Genomic DNA, 18,520 nt, shown 5'->3' with positions numbered 1-18,520 from the left:
TGCCCAAAAGAAATATATATATTTTTTATATTTAACTGGAAAACGTTTTGCTGAAGTCTTAGATTTGTGGTCAAGGTAAGAAGAGGGTTTAGATAAGGTGTAATCATTTAAGGTACTGAAACATATGTACAGTTGGTATTTAGATCTGACAACTCTGTATATAGGTAGAGATAAGATGGGAAAAGTAGAAAATAAAAAGCTAGAATTTTAGTCAATGATGCTCCCTAGAAGAGATTTCTCTGTGCACAGGAAGTCGCACTTTTCTTTTCTCTCAAGATTGCTTTGAGAATAAGCAGTTGGATTTGCAGAAGAAGGTGAATGTGGCAACTGGGAAACAGAAAAGCATGTATAGTTGTGGAGGTGCAGACCACAAGAATGGAGTGGTTGACAAGTGCTGAAGGCTGCACAGAGTTAAATGAGAAAGGAAAAGGAACAATTATTGGTGGGAATTTGGACATAATGCGATTTTATGCTTTTAGAACTATTAACTCAACGGGACCTGCCTGTTCAATCAGCAGCCCTTTTTGGGGTTCTTCCACTACCAAATTGTCTATTCCACTCTTTCATCAACTAAAATAGCTACTACCTTTTCTTTGCTGATTTAGTAGAATATTTCTTATGGCGCTTAGCAAGTTTAGACTCCAGAGAGTTAATCACTTTTGCAACCATAGAGTCGAAGGTCAAAAATGCCTGTTTCAGATTTCTTTATCAGAAGTTTTAAATTTGGAAAAACACAATTCTTCTTCCATTTGGGAGGAACTGCCCTCTAGATAAGGGAGTGCACATATTTTTTAGTCCTCTTTTTCGGTTTAGCTCTAGACGTTTTCCTTTTACCAGAGTCTGTACTGTAAAGGACAAAGGGGGCGGGGTGTCTGTGTGCTTTGAAAATCTCATCTCCTTTCTTCTTCGGTTCTCAAGAGTCATTCATTTTCTAAGATACTGGGAAAAGATTATCTAATGGCTGTCGTACATGGATTAGTCTTAGTGGTAGAAAGAAGCTCTTAGAGCTGCACCATCTAACTAGATGGGAATAGAATTCAGGCTCTGAGAGTAGGAAAGACCAACAGTTTAAGGGCTGCAACTCAACAGGCCAGTCCCCTTACTTCATCTTTTCCTGTGAGTTTGTTTCAGGGATGTCAAACTCATTTCCTATGCCTAATCTGATAGCCCGTCACTTGGTGCAGGTCACAGTCAGCAAATTTCTTGAAATAGAAATAGATAAAGATAAGCCATATTGGTAATTACTTACATTCACCCTTTGAATTATTTAGAGTTTCCTTTTCTTTGACTTGCCAAGCTGGGATATCTACCTGGGCAGCTGGGGGGGTAAGCTGTCTTCAGTGCCATTTTACCTTGTCAGGACACATTCCAACTTCCACCAGACTTATGCCTCTCCAGTACCTCTTAAACGTGAGCAAGTGGTTCTACACTTGTACACAAGGTTTTTCTGGATTGCTGTACCAGAGTCTGGACTTTAGGGGTGTTTTTTGTAGAGTGCTCTAACTACCTCATGTGGACCCTGCTGGTGCACACTACATTTTCCTTAGTGCACATTGATTTGAAACAAGACTAGATCAATGCATGCTAGAACGGTCTACACAGGGGAATTAGAATACAACACACTGGTGCACACTACAAATCACACCCTCATAGTGCAAACTACAGTGTCATTCACACAAGCCCAAAGATTTGTGGGAAGTTGGCAGGCCACCATACGTTTGACACCTCTGGTTTACGTAGTATATATATGGCCTAATGCTAAATCACAGGCATAAGAGTCAGGAGGGAAGAATTCTATCCTAGATTTTTCAAATGACATTTTGCATGATCATGGGTTTCTCAACTAACCTCTCTCTACTCCAGTTTCCCCATTTGTAAAGTGAAAATCATTTTTGTGAGGTTTAATGTTTATAAAGCACAATGACATCCATTAGTGGAAGGTGTTTTACAAATTTATAAAGCACAGTACTATTGCTATTATCATCTGTGGAAGAATTCTTCCAGGTGAAATCATTTGTAAGGGTGGGACTTCCTGTAGTCCACTTAGCCTAAAGGTGCCTCCATAGCCACCCAGGAGGAGGACAACTCATTTATTAGGTTGCACAGCATTCCTACCTCATGGAAAAGAAACTAGCAGGCAAGTCCAAAACCATTTCAGCACTTAATTGAGAATGGAAAAGTTAGAGGTGGGGTTAGAGATAGTTAATCTCTGTCATTGTCAAGAAAAGAATTTCATAGAATCATAGACTATCAGGGGTGGAAGGGACCTCAGGAGGTGATCTAGTCCAACCCCCAGCTCAAAGCAGGACCAATCCCCAGACAGATTTTTGCCCCAAATCCCTAAGTGGCCCCCTCAAGGATTGAACTCACAAGCCTGGGTTTAGCAGGCCAATGCTCAAACCAGAGCTATCCCTCCCCCCGTTAAGGTTTGAGAAGATTGAGATGGGGCAGTTTTTAGAGATTCAGAAGGAACCAGGGAGAGTTGTTAACTATGGTAATAATATAGAGAGACAGGACAAAATGATACATAAGGGAAAGTGTATAAAGGGAGGAGAGCTGTTTTCTGAAGAAAATAGTGTCAGGAAAGTTCAGAGGGACAGGAGAGGGAGAGTGGGGCAGTATTGCCAACCCCAAAAGTTCAAAAATGTTGTGTAAGACCCCAAAATAACAGGAGATTTGGGGGAGAAATCATGATTTTTTTTTCCCCCAAACAATTTTTGATCCAATATTCATGATTTTTTAAGTGTCTTCTGACTTTAGAATTACCCCTGCCCATCTCCATTGTGTATGCAATAATTTGCCAACTCCCACAAGTTTATCATGAGTAAGGTTATTTTGATTTTGGCCCCCCATTGTAGGAGCTCTTGCTAGAGGGCCCACCAGAGATGGGGGCCCCGTTGTGCAAGGTGTTGTACAAACACATCATAAAACACTGTATGTACCTTAAAAAGCTTACAGTCTAGTGCAAAGCATAGTGGTGAATTTGTGATTTGGAAGCTGGAACTGGAACTTGCCAAACTCATCTCATGTAGGGGTACAAAACATCCATTAGGTGGGTACAAGTTTTAATCCCTGTTGAGGGGAGCAGAATTCATAATGGAGACCTACAGATTAAGGTTATATAAACTAAAAGCAACATTCTGAGGCATCCAGTCACCCTAAGATACACCTTCATGAATGAGGGTATTTTTTCTTCTTCGAGTGCTGTCCCTGTGGGTGCTCCACTCTAGGTGATGGTGCGTCCCGGCGCTGTCGATCGGAGATTTTCGGTAGCAGTGCCTGGTTGGGGCGCATGCACCCAGATGGTATCTCCCGTCTAGTTGGAATCTTCCTGAGTGCGTGCGCCCCACACCCTCCTCAGTTCCTTCTCAACCGTCCTCGGCTGAAGACGGGACTCGGGGCAGTGCTGCCTTCTCTTCCCTGGTCTCTATAGGAAACAGTAACAAAGAACATAGAAATAATTATTAATTACTTCCCAGTTGTTTCCCTTCCTTTAGTATAATTACATAGTTAGTTACTTAGTTAAAAAAAAAAAAAAAAGTCCCTCAGGCTTGTCTCACTCTCCTCGGCCATCTCTAATTTATAATGCCAGGAGCTTCAGGTTTCAAAAGATGCATCTCCTGTCAGGACTCCATGCCACAGTCAGATGGCCACTCTCATTGTGTGAAGTGCCTCGGGGACACCCACATCCCCGCGAAGTGCCTCCATTGTGCAAGCCTCAAGTCAAGAGCTTGTCGTGACAGGGATCTGCGCCTCAAGATCATTATGATGGAAAAATCCCTGCAGCCGCTGTTGGAGACGGGAAAGGTTGAACCTGCTCCCACATGCTCCCCAGCCAGATCGGAACCAGTGGGGAGCGTTGCTTCACCCTCCCTGGAGCAGAGGCAAGAAGCTCAGCAGTCTCACAAACGAGACTCTAACAAGGGTAGGGGGTCTCCGGCGAGATCCCTACCCCTGTGCTGACAACACGAAAGACAGCTGCTTCAGCCTCTTCTAATGCCTCAGCTACTGCTCTGACAGAGCTCAGAGGCAGGGACCAGACCTCCCGCGCGGGGAAGGCACTTGTTGATTCGGTCCCCTCAGCGCCGCAAATGACTGCGGCGTGGACAACTCACTCCTCTTCGGCACCGAGATGGGCTACAGCACCGGCACCACGTTCCTCCTCGGCAACGGCAACGGCCGTGGTGCCGGCAGCGCGTCCGGCACCGACACCCAAAACGGCCGTGGTACTCACAGCCTGGTCAGTTACAGCGCTAAAAGCGGCCGCGATCCCGCCAGCGCATTCTGCCTCAGCAACGAAAATAGCTGTGGTGCCGACAGCGCGATCAGCCTCGGCACCAAGAAGAGCGTCAGCACCCAGCCATTCTTCTACCCGCGCACCAGCAGCAGACCCCCTGCAGGGCACCTCTAAGCTCAATACAGCAGGACACTCTCTGTCAATCTCCCCTACTAAAGAGCTAGAGCAGAGAGCAGGCTTAGCTCAGCCTAGGGAGCAGGAACAACAGCTTCTCACTCAAAGTGACCTTTTAGTGCCACTTGAGCCTCACTCTCCGCTCCTAGATACAGAGGATTCCTTTCTTGACCTGCCACTTTCTCCACCTGAACTGGCTTTCACTGACGGTGACCTTGAGCTACAGCAGCAAGCGGAGTTTTCCCCTCCTGCTTCTCCTCCACAGGCACTTTTACCACCTCAGGTCATGGCTCAAGCTCAGCATCCTCAGTTTCCCTACTTTGCCCCCCCCGTGGGCGGCACCTGGGTTCTCCTACCCTATGCCTTGGCCTCAGTGGTACCCGTGGCAACATCCTCCTACCAATCATCCTCCTTCTGTGCCTCAATCTCCTGCTCCATCCACTTCCAGGTTGCCTGAGCCCCCTCCTGAGCCTGGGAGCTACGCACCATATCCTGACTCGCCTGACCCTAACTCTCCACTAGCCTCAGATGAAGCCATCCTCCCTTCACCTCCACAGACCATGGACAACTGCAAACAATTCCAAGAACTTTTTAGGAGGGTTGCATTCAGTCAGGATATTCCCATAGAAGAGGTTCAGGAGAAGCAACACAAACTCCTCAAAATCCTTCAACCGTCTGCGCCCTCGAAAATCGCGCTCCCTATAAACGCAGCACTCATGGAGCCAGCTGACACTCTCTGGCAAACCCCAGCTTCTCTAGTACCAACTTGCAAGAAGGCCGAACATAAATACTACATTCCTGCAAAGGACGCAGACTTCCTATTTTCTCATCCACCACCGAACTCTCTTGTCATCAATGCAGTTGCACAGAGGACCAAACAGTCACAATATCGACCCACCCCGCAAGACAAAGACCTTAGACGCCTTGATGTCCTGGGACGCAAAGTTTATACATCCTCTACACTACAATTCAGGATTGCAAACTATTCTGCTCTCCTCGCCAGCTATGATTTTGATAATTACAATAAGCTTTTCGAATTTGCCTCCTACATACCAGAGGACAGAAGAGCAGACTTCAAATCAATCCTGTCTGAGGGACAACTGATCTCCAGAACGGCCCTACAGGCGTCTTTAGACACAGCGGACACAGCAGCCCGTACCACTGCAACTGCTGTGGTTATGTGCAGATCCTCATGGCTCTCTGTGTCAGGCATTCCTAAAGAACTCCAGACCAAAGTGGAGGATCTCCCTTTTGATAAGGACAAACTCTTCTTGAAAAAAACTGATGAACTCCTCCACACCATGAAGGATTCGAGAGCGACACTGCGCACCCTGGGCATTCACCCATCTCTTCCCAGGAGACAACGATACCAACCCTACCAAAGATCATGCACACATCAGTACTATCGCCCTCAATCCAGACCATACGACACAACTAGGAATCGTACTAGACCTCCCAAATGCAGACAAAATCAAAATCAAGCCACCACCTTCCATCCACCGGGCAAGAAACAACAGTTTTGAAGCGTTGGTCGAGGGTCTGCACGACTACCCCTTGATTCCACCACTTACTTGTCCATTTGGCCACTGCCTCCAGTATTTCCAACATGCCTGGCAGCGGATTACACAGGACCGCTGGGTCCTCGAAATAGTTCAGACTGGTTACTCCATCCCTTTTATATCCTACCCTTCCCCCTTCCCCGTCCCTCTTCAGGGACCCTTCTCACGAGCAATTACTTCGCACAGAAGTGGCTCACCTTCTGCAACTAGGCACAGTGGAACCTGTGCCGACGCAACACCAGGGGACTGGTTTCTACTCCCATTACTTTCTAACACAGAAAAAGACCGGGGGATGGAGGCCTATACTAGACCTACGCCGACTGAACAAATTCGTGAGGACACAAAGATTCAAGATGGTCACTCTGGGCACAATAATACCTGCATTGGATCAAGGGGACTGGTTCACAGCCCTCGACCTACAAGATGCTTACTTCCACATATCAATTCATCCAGCTCACAGACGCTTCCTACGATTCACAATCGGTCAGGATCATTTTCAATACAGAGTTCTTCCTTTCAGACTCTCCACGGCTCCAAGAGTTTTTTCCAAGACCCTAGCCGTGGTTGTGGCTCACCTCCACAAACACGGGGTCACACTTTTCCCCTACCTGGACGATTGCCTCATCAAGGGCGACTCCTATGGCGAGACACTTCAAGCCATGCGTTTCGCCATCTCCCTCTTTCACAGCCTAGGCCTCCAAATAAACATCCAAAAATCCACCCTGATACCCATGCAACAGATCGAGTTCATCGGAGCTCATCTCGACTCAACCCAGAGCAGGGCCTCACTCCCATACAACAGATTCCTTGCTATCACGCAGCTCATATGCACGCTCTCTATTCGTCCCAGGACGCAAGCAAGAATCTGCCTACAGCTCCTTGGTCACATGGCAGCTACCACCTTCGTGGTTCAATATGCCAGACTACATATGAGATGCCTCCAGGGCTGGCTCAACTCCAGTTTCAAACCCAGTAGACATCCCTTAGGGATGCTACTAACTCCTCCTCCCAATGTTATAACTTCCCTACAATGGTGGACAAGTCCAGAAAACCTCTGCACAGGGGTTTCCTTCCAGCAATGATCCCCAACGCTCATGCTCACCACGGACGCTTCCCTGATAGGTTGGGGAGCGCATCTAGGGGAACACAGAGCACAAGGCTGGTGGTCTGCATCAGAGACGCATCTACACATAAATCTCTTAGAGCTCAGAGCAGTGAGGAGAGCATGCCTTCACTTTCTTCCCCTCATAAAGAACAAATACCTGCGAGTCTTAACAGACAACATAGCATGCATGTATTACATAAACAGACAAGGGGGAGCCCGATCACATTCCTTCTGCGTGGAAGCCATTCGACTATGGAACTGGTGCATACAACATCGAATACAGATCATCGCTTCCTACCTACCAGGCTGCCACAACACTACTGCCGACGCGCTCAGCAGGCACTTCTCGACAGAACATGAATGGGAACTGCACCCCGCAATACTCCAACAGCTTTTCTCTCACTGGGGCACCCCATCAATAGATCTCTTCGCCACGACCCAAAACCGAAAATGCCCCCTGTTTTGCTACAGGGCGGGACTCGGGACTGCATCCCTAGGGGATACATTCCTCATCCCATGGAACAACTACCTCTTGTACGCCTTCCCACCTATCCCTCTACTACACAGAGTTATTCGGAAGATCGCGGACGACAAGGCCCAGGTCATCCTTATTGCCCCAGCTTGGCCAAGACAGACGTGGTACCCCTACCTTCTCCGCATGTCCTCCCGTCACCCATGGGCTCTCCCCAACAGGCCAGACCTCCTTTACCAGGACAACGGACGAGTCCTTCACCCCCAGCTCCGAAAGCTCCACCTCACAGCCTGGTTCCTTCATGGTTCCAAACCCATGAACTAGCCTGTTCCGAGCAAGTCCTATATGTCCTCTTGCACAGTAGGAGAGACTCCACTCGTAAAACCTACCTTCAGAAGTGGAGGCATTTCGCTCTTTGGTGCTCATATAAACATTTAGCACCCAACAACATGACCCTCCCTAACATTCTAGATTACCTCCTGAAACTAAAACGGGACGGACTTTTGCTCAGCTCCATCAAAGTGCACCTGGCGGCACTTACCACCTTCCATGAACTATTGGATGGGTACTCACTCTTTACACACCCCACCATTAAACGCTTTCTCTCTGGCCTGCAAAATCTCTACCCTGAAATTCACTCAACAGTGGCTACATGGAAACTTAACCTTGTTCTTCATGCTCTCATGAAACCTCCATTTGAGCCCTTGGCTACCTCCTCTCAACTCCATATGTCCATGAAGGTGGCTTTCCTAGTTGCCATAACATCAGCAAGGAGAGTTGGTGAAATGAGTGCCCTGATGGCCCACCCTCCCTACATAATCTTCTGCAAAGATAAAGTCACTTTGAGACCACATCCTAAATTTCTTCCTAAGGTGGTATCGACCTTCCACCTCAACCAACCTATATATTTACCTACTTTCTATCCCAAACGTCACAAAACTCCGCAGGACGCAACCCTGCATACTCTCGACGTCAGGCGAGCAATTGCCTTTTATTTAGACAGGACTAAACCATTTCGCAAGTCTCCATGACTCTTCGTTTCCATTGCCGAAAGATCAAAAGGCACGGCTATCTCTAAACAACGTCTATCCAAGTGGATCTCTGACTGCATCAGATCCTGTTACCGTGCAAAGAATCTTCTACCGCCCGAAGACATTAGAACTCATTCCACTAGAGCCATGTCGGCATCTATTGCCTTCTTACACAATGTTCCCATTCCTGATATCTGCAAAGCGGCTACATGGTCATCTGAACACACGTTTGCAAAACACTATGCTCTAACGCAAGACACCACCGGCAGACACAATAGTAGGCCATACAGTACTATCTTCAGTACTCCCTGCCGCATCTCCACAATCCCACCAACCATAGTGGGTACTGCTACACATTCACCTAGCGTGGAGCACCCACAGGGACAGCACTCGAAGAAGAAGAAGAAGAAGAGAAAGTTACTCACCTTGCAGTAACTGAGGTTCTTTGAGATGTGTGTCCCTGGGGGTGCTCCACTCCCCGCCCTTCTCCCCTCTACTTTGGAGTACTGAGATGACTCTCCACGGTAGAGAAGGAACTGAGGAGGGTGTGGGGCGCACGCACTCAGGAAGATTCCAACTAGACGGGAGATACCATCTGGGTGTGTGCGCCCCAACCAGGCACTGCTACCGAAAATCTCCGATCAGCAGCGCCGGGACGCACCGTCATCTAGAGTGGAGCACCCACAGGGAACATCTCGAAGAACCTCAGTTACTGCAAGGTGAGTAACTTTCTCTTCTGAGAAGGTACATTTATTAACTCTAGTTCTGACCTTTTGGAATTTACCGCTCTCTGGAAAACGCAGGCAAAATCACCCCCACCCTGTTCTTGAAGGGAAAGTCCCTATTAACCAAACGCAAACACACACAAAATGCAACAGTAAAACAAATATGAGCACATCATCATCCACATTCCCCTTTAAATACAACATTTTGCAATATAAAATCATTTCAGCAATTACTCAGGGGTTCTTACACTAACTTTTATGCATATTGGATATGAAGATATTTTTCACCCCCCGCATGGGTCATCAGTAGGATGTGAATCCTCAGCCTTCAGGTCCACAGCATGGACCTCTTCTGCTTCAGCTGTAGGAATAACTAGTTAAGGAGAAATCATGTTGTCCTCTATGTGGACTAGCCCATACAGAGAGAGAAAACACACGCATTGTCAATGAGTTACATGACAGTTTATGGAAAGCTGGGCATGTAGATTCTTGGTTTTTATTCCTGGTTCTGGGAGCAGATTGTGATCTAGTGGTTACAGATAGCATAGCCAAATGTAATACTCTTTGTGGGATCATCTTTGAGTACTGAACCCAAGATTGTGTGATGGACATGCATGAGCCTCTACCACTTGGGCTAAGTAACCAGATCTATTATCAGGGCAGCAGTATCCGAGTCATAAACTTCTATATATGATCTAGCTCTAAGGGGGTTTCATAGAACTCCACTGTGTTGGTGTGGGTTACAGAAGCACCTAATTTGTCATGTACTTTTTGAAAGACTGTGTGGCAAAGTAGATGAGACTTAGTTCCATTATATTAGAGACCCATTCTCAGCTCTGCATCCAGTGACCATGTGCAATCTGTCAGTTATTTCATCTGAGAAATGGGTAGCTGAGTTTTAACCCCCCTTTCCTCCAAGGTCTGAAACCTTGGCTCATAGGGCAGAAATACAACAGTAGTCAGTGGAAGACTTGAGATTAGAACTCATGGCCCCTAGGCTTGTAGTTTAGTGCACCTTCCTCTAGATGGTGCCTTCTGTACGTCACGTGAAGGCTTTTCGTATTGTTGTGAGACTATGTGCAGCAAGAACCAAAAAATTTGCTATAAATTCACTGGAGTTGGAAAGAAAATAGTAACAGTAGTGTGGTGGGAGAGATGTTTTGACAGTGGAACATGGGCAGCTTTAAAAAGAAGGCTGGCTAGATGGAAAAAAGAATTAACAGCAAGCAAGAGGGAGCAAGGATTACCAGCACCTTTGGAAATGAAGGAAGGGTAGAAATCAGGCATCCTGTTGGTGAGATTTCCAGATCTCATAATAGATATGAGAATGCATGCCACCTCTTTCAAGGCTCTGACTAGGGATTATTGGGATATAATGATCAAAAGACTGAGATGGGAGATTCCAAAATTGATCCTCCTAGCAGAATTCCACTGTTTTTTCCAACTAATTATTGACTCTATAAAGTAACTTTTTCTGCAATATTTGTGAAAATTTTCACTTTTTGCTGCTGTAATGAAAGCAAATTAATCCTTTAAAGAAAAAATATTATTGTAACAAAAAAGAAAACATTGAAGATGCTGTAGATAATGATGAATGTGATAGGGTGAAATGAAAAATAATAAATGGACTACTAGATGAACTGGATCCAAATAACTTTTTATATTTACGGGACTCCTGAGGCCACACTCAATTTATATGAAATGTTACTTACCCTCTGAAGTAGTCTAAATTGTCTTGATGGACTAATACCTCTGCTATTTACTGCTTGGATGCAAGCACTGTAAATGCTCTACCTCTGAACAGAATTATGGTAAGAGCACTACATTTTTCATACTGATCCCATGAATAAGTTGACATTTTTCACAAAATGTTTCAAATTTTGTATTTTGAAGGTATTAAACTTTTTGCTCCATTAGGAATGAGCAGTATCAACATTATCCTGAAGTTTGTACACAATGTAGAAAGTTTTGGGAATTGTTGCATCTGAATTTTCACCGCGTAACAAAATTGAACTGTTTCTTTTGTCTTTCAAACCTGGAATTACAGTTTAACACTAATATATCTTGGCATATGTGTATATACGTATATAAACAGCACGAGTAAGAATCCTACTAGGCATAGGATGTCAGACTGGATGACCCGATTGGACTTTTTTGGCCTCAGTAACTAATTCTTGTGGTTCTTGTATGCCAAAATATTCATTGCATATCAAAGTGCAAAGATTAAATCATACAATTATTTCACAAAATTTGGCACAGTTTAATATAATTTGCAGTTTCTGGTTAGGGGATAAACAAGATCAAAGGAAGAAAAAAGATAAAATCCATGTTAGTAAAAGTAGTTTCTGTTGTCCACTTAAAGACATAGGCCTTTATTTCCTCACTCCAGCCAAGCCATCCACCCACCACTGGAACACTCTTTCCTTTACTTTACTTCAGGTGTGGCTGAGTGGATTTATGCCAGTGGTAAATTCCCATGCACAGGATGAATTCTCAACCAGTCCTCTCCAAAGAGTGAAAAGTGGCCTTAGCCAACCAGAGAATCCAGTTCATAATAATTAACAGTGATTTTTATCTTTTATGAGCAGCCCTTAGTTACCTGTTGTTTTTTTTTAAATTTTTTAGGTGCCAGAAAAAAAGTGATAATTTTTGTCGATGTTTAATCAGTAAATGTCAGTAAACATCGATTTCACTGTATACACACAAACTGACAAAAATATATTTCCATCAATAATAAACAACATTTACAGATAGGCAAAGAAAGAAAAATGCTATTTGAGAACTTCTTAGAGTTTGATTTAAGGATATTTACTTTGTATATTTTAACATGTGATGTGAACAATTTGAGTTTTGATGGTTTTGAATCTTAACAGGTACTTTCATTAAATAATTACTGTCTGATACCTACTTCATAACTTTCTGCAAGAGTGAAATTTTAAATCAATAAAAATTGAAAAAAATCTTTTAAAACAAACAATATTATCTGTCAAAATTATTTTAAAAAAAATCAAATTCTGCCATATCTCCTAGAACCAGTTTAAATTTTGGTGGGAGGCATTTTGTGAACATCTTCTTCCCATCTAGTTGACTGCATCTGAGATATGATGCCTTGCACAGTGGGAACCCCACCACCACCACCACCAATCGGGTCCTCGGGGCACTACCAGATTGAGATGGATGATTGAATGTTTGTGTGTGTATATATATAGTTCCTTTCCTAGCATGTACTCCTATGTTAAAATGATCTCAAAACTAGTTTTTGGTTATAAGAGAAATAGAACACATAATATAAAGCATAATAATATATAACACTATAGAATTCGTTCCCACTTTATTTCAGGGTAGAGTCAAAGATATTGAGTGCATGAGACAGAACCTTCAGGGGAGCTGAAACAATCCTGTGGAACTCACTTCCGCAAGATATAAGAACTGACCACTAACTTCACTAGATTCAGAACTAAATGCAAAATCCACATCTTAATTTAGCTTTTCACAATAAACTTTCCCCATAGACTTACACACACATAAATTTACCTTTCAAGCTACCTTTACAGGCAGAGAAAGGAGAGAATGTGTTTGTAACATTTTTCATTTGGGAGGTGCTCAGATGAGAATCGAGTATGTACCTAAATAGACTGATTAATGACCATAAAGCTATTGATCATTTCTGGAATTCTTAATTATTGTTGGTAACTTACCATCTCTTTCAAAAATTCTAGCATTTTATGAAAATAGGCTTTCCTGGAAATTTCAGTCTGTTTCAGTTTCTTAACAGATCATGTTATCCTTTGATGTTATCTCCCTACAACAGCTTCCCACCCTCTCAATCCCAGGCGGCCTTACTCATAAAGAAATCTTCTGGTATTTCTGGGGTGTGACGCAACTACTCCTCTGAAGTGGAAATCTGCCAAAGTTGGCCTCAACCCGGGCATGTGCATAAACTTATTTCCTCAGTGGAACTATTGCACTAAATAAATAATGTTCATATACATTTCTGAAAGATACAGAACCATGCTCTATAAATCATCATATCAGAAATTTTTGATATTCTGTTTTTTAAAATCAGCCATTACATTGGTTATATTTGTTTTTAATTCAAAGTTGCAAATTCTGGTGATGCTGAGGGCTTGTATCAATTACTTTTTCATTTAGCAATTCATGGCATCAGTAAGTGATTGCTAGCTAAAGTTAGGTTAACTCAGCTAATTGTTTTAACCCTGCTCTCTTATTTATTGATCAGATATTGTTTTTTCAGTATTTTTCACAGCTGATCAGCTGATCAGGACTTGTAGACTGACTCCATAAGAGTCTTTTGATTTTTCTTTGATTTTTTTTCTCCCCAGATGAGTGTTTCAAAAGTAGATTTTAAAGAATAAATTGTTTATCCCTGAATTTTCTTTTTATTACAGTATAAACTAGAACCACCATTCATAACTTTGTCTCTATTGTGGCAGACACTGTTACAAACACATAGTGTAACAGTTCTTGTCCCAAAGAGCTTAAAGTCTAAATAAACAAGACAGACAAAGGATAGGACAAAGGAGTATTATAGTCTCTGTTTTACAGGAAAACAGGCAGATAGATTATGACTTGTCCAAGTTCACATAAGATGTCTGAGGAATAGCTAGGAATTGAACCCAGCTCTCCCGAGTCAGTCCTGTGGCTTAACCCCAAAACCATTTTTCCTCTCTTCTTGAGGTTATTTTTTTCCCTTGTTCTAAGGATATGTCTACACTTTGAGCTTGGGGTGTGAGTCCCAGCTTGAGGAGACCTATTTTATCTAGCTGTCATCAAGCTGGTGCACTAAAAATATAAAGTGCAAGTGGCAGGAGAGACTAGCTGCCCCAAGTACCTGCCTGTCATCTCTGATGGGCACTCACTCTGAGTGGCTAGCCTTTCCCACTTTTCATGCTGCCGTTGCTACATTCTATTTTTAGAACACTAGCTTGATGACAGGTAGCTTGAGAGAGTCTCCTTGAGTTGGGAATAATATTCCCAGCTCAAAGTGTAGCTGTACCCAGACACTGCCCATTGTAATCTTTAGGTGCATTTCCCAGGAGCACGTGACAGCAGACTGGATTTTCTTCAAAGTTTTGAGTGTACTGAAAATAATTATATGCTGAGCACACATGCTCTGAAAATCAGGCCCCTTTAACATGTCTCAAGTTGGGCACCCAGTAATTTAGGCGCCCACGATCATTAATCATTCTTGTAAATTTAGGTCCATGCCTCTATCCAGTGACTAAGACACAGGTCATATGCTAGAGTGAACGTAAGCACATATTCTATCACGATAATAGAACGCAATAAGATCTAGATCGAAGATGAATGGTTGCAGTCACATTACTAGAGCTGCATGAAACTAAGTATTTTGGTTGCTGCCTGGGTACGTAGAATTAGTTTGAAGTGAAGGTGTCCAAAAGTAATCCCCAAACTGAGGATCTCTTGGACAAGTAGAGAGATGTCTCAGTGTGGGAATTAGGGACTGCCCTAGCATACCGTCAAGAACCATCCCATAAGATTCATCCTTGTTTTAACTTGTCTACCCAGCACATGCTCTCAAGTCTCAATCCCAGCCAAGTAGGAGAAAGGCAAAGACACTGCACCAGATGGATCATGTGACATGGTTTAATCAGTTGTTAACCAGTGAAGAGAGGAATAGTACTAAAATATGTACTGTCATGATACTGATGTGTCCAACTGGCATCTTTGTCTATCCTAGGAACATAAGACTGGAAGGGCCTTCATGGGTCATTGAGTCCAGCCCGCTGCTATCAAAGTGTGAAATAAAAACATAAATGTACACCATATGTGAGAGAGATGCTTTTTGCGTGCATAAGTGTATACACACAAATATTACCACATCCACCCACATTTTAGCAGTGACCTTCATGCCACTTTGTGGAAGGTGTTAGTGTTTCTAATTTACAAGAGGGTGAGGAGAACAGCTATTGCAACTATTGTCATTGTGAATAAACACTGTGTAAAATTTGTTGATTTTATTATGAAAAATAAGATGCTATTTTTGAAAACTCCCAGTTTTTCTGAAGGCCTAAATCTAATAGGTCAGAGTAATGTGATGTTCCCATGCTTTTAGGCTAATTTTAACTTTGTTTTAGGTAAAATAAATGTTTTAATTAGGCCCCAATCCTGGAATCTGATCCACATACTCTGACCCCTGAATCTGTGCAGAGCCTCACTACAGTGGGACTCCACACCACTTCAGCAACTATACCTACAGGGAACAGATTGCAGGATCAGAGCCTGAGTTAATACTATTGTAACTTCAATTAATCCTGCTCTCTTTATTCTTTAGAGAAGAAGCTGTAACATGTGAGGAATGCTGATGAGATATTGCATTTGCCAAACTCCAGCAAAAGTAGCAGGGATGGCAACAACTAAAAAGCAGATTTTGAGAGAAATCTTGTTTGTTATTTTTTCTAAGCTATGTCTGCATCTGAAATATAGCTAAAATGGTATCCTACTGAAATGTTCTCAGTAACTTTGCTAAGTCAAGGTGATGGTAGTCTGTTAATTTCCTGGACAAAAATATCTGTTGGGCAATTGTTCTAAATTTAAGACATGGCCCTTAGTGTATGGTGGGGTTCTATATATATATATATATATATATATATATATATATATATATATATATATATATATAGTTTGCATGGAATTTTCCTTATTTAAAAACAAATAAATATACAGACTTGAAAAATTCTGCTTTGTTCAGAGTGTGAGTTAAGTTTCCCACTTACTTCGGCATTTGATTTTTATCATCAAAATGAGATCTTAGTGACTTTGTTCATAAAAGGTATTGTCAGAGCAAAAGAATCTTATCAGTTCTGTCAGTTTTAAGCCTTTTCTAACCCTATGAAAGTAATAGGTGTTACTGAGTGCAAGCGTGCACTTGTTTAATTCAGTACTGTTCTAATACTAATTCTAGCACTGATGTCAAATTCATTCTGCATGTTAATGTAAAAAGATGATAGATGATGGAAACATTTCTATTGTCAAAAATTACATGACAAAAGACTGTGCTTGCCTATGGCAAATTAAAACTGAAGTAGCTGCTCTTGGTGGTGTTTTCTTAGTTATAGTTGTCAACTAACTACATTTTCTTGGCTGGAGGCAAATAATTTTTTTTTACTCTTATGTACACTTGATGTTTTTTAATGCAGCTTCACTCATAAAGCTAAAATGGCCCTTTGCCTGTAACAAGATGTGCTTGTACCTGATTGCTGCTTTGTAGATCCACTGTAAATAGCGAAAATCAGATGATGGAATCTCTTAGATAGGAGGGGACTTTAAAAACTTTCAGTTTATTTCCTGAGCCAAAATTCCACCATGGGCTTGGAAGATCTGTAACAAGAGAAGTATTTTCCATTCTTCCGTACTCATAAAAATAAAAATTCAAAATTACATTTTAAGGCATTGACATTAGACTTATTACTGTAAATGAGTTTTCTAATCTTTGATTTGTGGGTGTGTATCAAAATACACTGTTTCTGAATTAGACTAAAATTGCAGAAAATTGCATTCATAAGTTTTGCTACTCAACAAATAGGTTCTAGTTATATCCCCACCTGTATTCCTCAGACAAAGGGTTGGGTCTTAGTATATATGATCAAGTGTCAGGAATGATAGTTTTAACATGTCCCCATAATCTTTTAAGGATGCAAGGGCACCCTTTTTAAAATAAATCATATTAATGGCATGCTTTTAAGGCCTCGTCTGCACTGGCTGGAGAAACTGTGGGCAGCTCTCTAGCAAACCATGTTGAAGCATGGCTCTTACTAGACAGGAGCTAACCTTGTTTCCCTAACCAATGTAGACAAGGCCTTAGAAGATCTTGTTCTTCAGAGAGCCATACATCTGATGGGCCAGTGCATGATATTAACAAAGCTATAATAATAATTGGAGATATACCCATCTCCTAGAACGGGAAGGGACCTTGAAAGGTCATCGAGTCCAGCCCCCTGCCTTCACTAGCAGAACCAATTTTTGCCCTAGATCCTTAAGTAGCCCCCTCAAGGATTGAACTCTCAACCCTGGGTTTAGCAGGCCAATGCTCAAACCACTGAGCTATCCCTCCCCGTAACAAGTTGACCTTGTTAGAGTTCCAAAGGGAACTCCTTGTGAGAAACTGAATCAGTGACAATGACAAGCACTAAGGGCTAAACTGTTGTGTAAGAAATATTATGAAAACTACAATAGTAATTACAATATTTCTGTGTGTGAAATTTAGTCATTGGTTTAAGCTTGTTTTCCAAATGATGTGTAGGGCTACTGGATTCAAAGGATAACTGAATTCAAATCTTATACAATATTTAAAAAAAAATTGAAAAGACTCCTGTATGCAGTTTGTTGTTAAAAGGGCCTTAAAATCTCTATTGTAATAGACTAGACTAATCACATGACCATATACAAACTAATAATGCTTCATAGTTTGAAATTTCTGTTCAACAAGGTTACTACTTTCCATGAATTTTTGCTTACTATCTATGAATCAGTACACCACATTAATTTGAATAAATTGTAACAATATAGATTTTTTAAAACCTATTTATAGTGGGTGCCATTAAACCAAAGAAATCAGCATTACTACACCCAGTATTTGCAGCATTTCCTGTACTAAGAATAGTGGTAAAATGTTTTGATTTGCTTCTCAAACACCCCCGTCTTTCTCTTTACTTCATGTTGTTCTCTTTCTTACCCTTCACAATTCATATCTTCCTTCCCGGTTTGGCTGCTCAGTTTCTCTCCCTCAACCCCAGTTGATGTCACTTTTCTTTCCTGGCCATTCTGCTCACATGTCCATTCTGCTCTCCTTTCTTAGTAGACAAGCTCATCAGTCCGCCTGCCTACCCAGCTTTTATGCAGTCCATTCAGATGAAAGAAATCTACTGGAAACAAGCATCACCTGGATAAATTTTTTTTCTTCAAAGGATAAAATACATAAACTGTTACCTGGTCTGCAGCTTCGAACTTCCATGATTTAAGATGCCCTATTGTATTATGGACATTATAATGGGGATCCTTACTAATCATACCTAGCATAATTTGTCATTGTAATTAGAACAGTAAATCAGCATATTTGAACAGTTTTCAGCAAATGGTTCCTGTAAAAGCATAAGAGCATCACCTGTGACAAAATTGCTGAGCTAACCACTGTGAGGTCAGCTCTGTGCCTGTCAGGGAGCCAGCTGCAGTAGGG

The 18,520-nt window shown here is 42.4% G+C and overlaps 1 protein-coding gene and 1 long non-coding RNA gene across 5 annotated transcripts in view; one reads left to right on the top strand and one right to left on the bottom strand.

Moving 5' to 3' along the window:
• The window catches only part of MICU2 (mitochondrial calcium uptake 2), a 256,675-nt gene that overhangs the window by 168,901 nt on the left and 69,254 nt on the right, over positions 1-18,520 (top strand). The gene's annotated exons all lie outside the window — the stretch shown is intronic.
• On the bottom strand, positions 3,370-18,477 carry LOC120373747. Of its 2 annotated transcripts, none has more exons than XR_005585686.1 (4): positions 18,357-18,477; positions 18,020-18,209; positions 16,538-16,665; positions 3,370-3,427 (listed from the first exon to the last, which is right to left on the bottom strand). It is a non-coding gene; the product is annotated as an uncharacterized LOC120373747 (long non-coding RNA). The 2 variants fall into 2 exon arrangements; XR_005585687.1 differs by lacking the exon at positions 3,370-3,427 and adding an exon at positions 14,998-15,074.

Source organism: Mauremys reevesii, linkage group 1 (genome assembly GCF_016161935.1).
Source record: "Mauremys reevesii isolate NIE-2019 linkage group 1, ASM1616193v1, whole genome shotgun sequence".
NCBI lineage: Eukaryota > Metazoa > Chordata > Testudines > Geoemydidae > Mauremys > Mauremys reevesii.
Note: the sequence above shows the minus strand (reverse complement) of the source record. Positions and strands in the feature narration are given on the sequence as shown.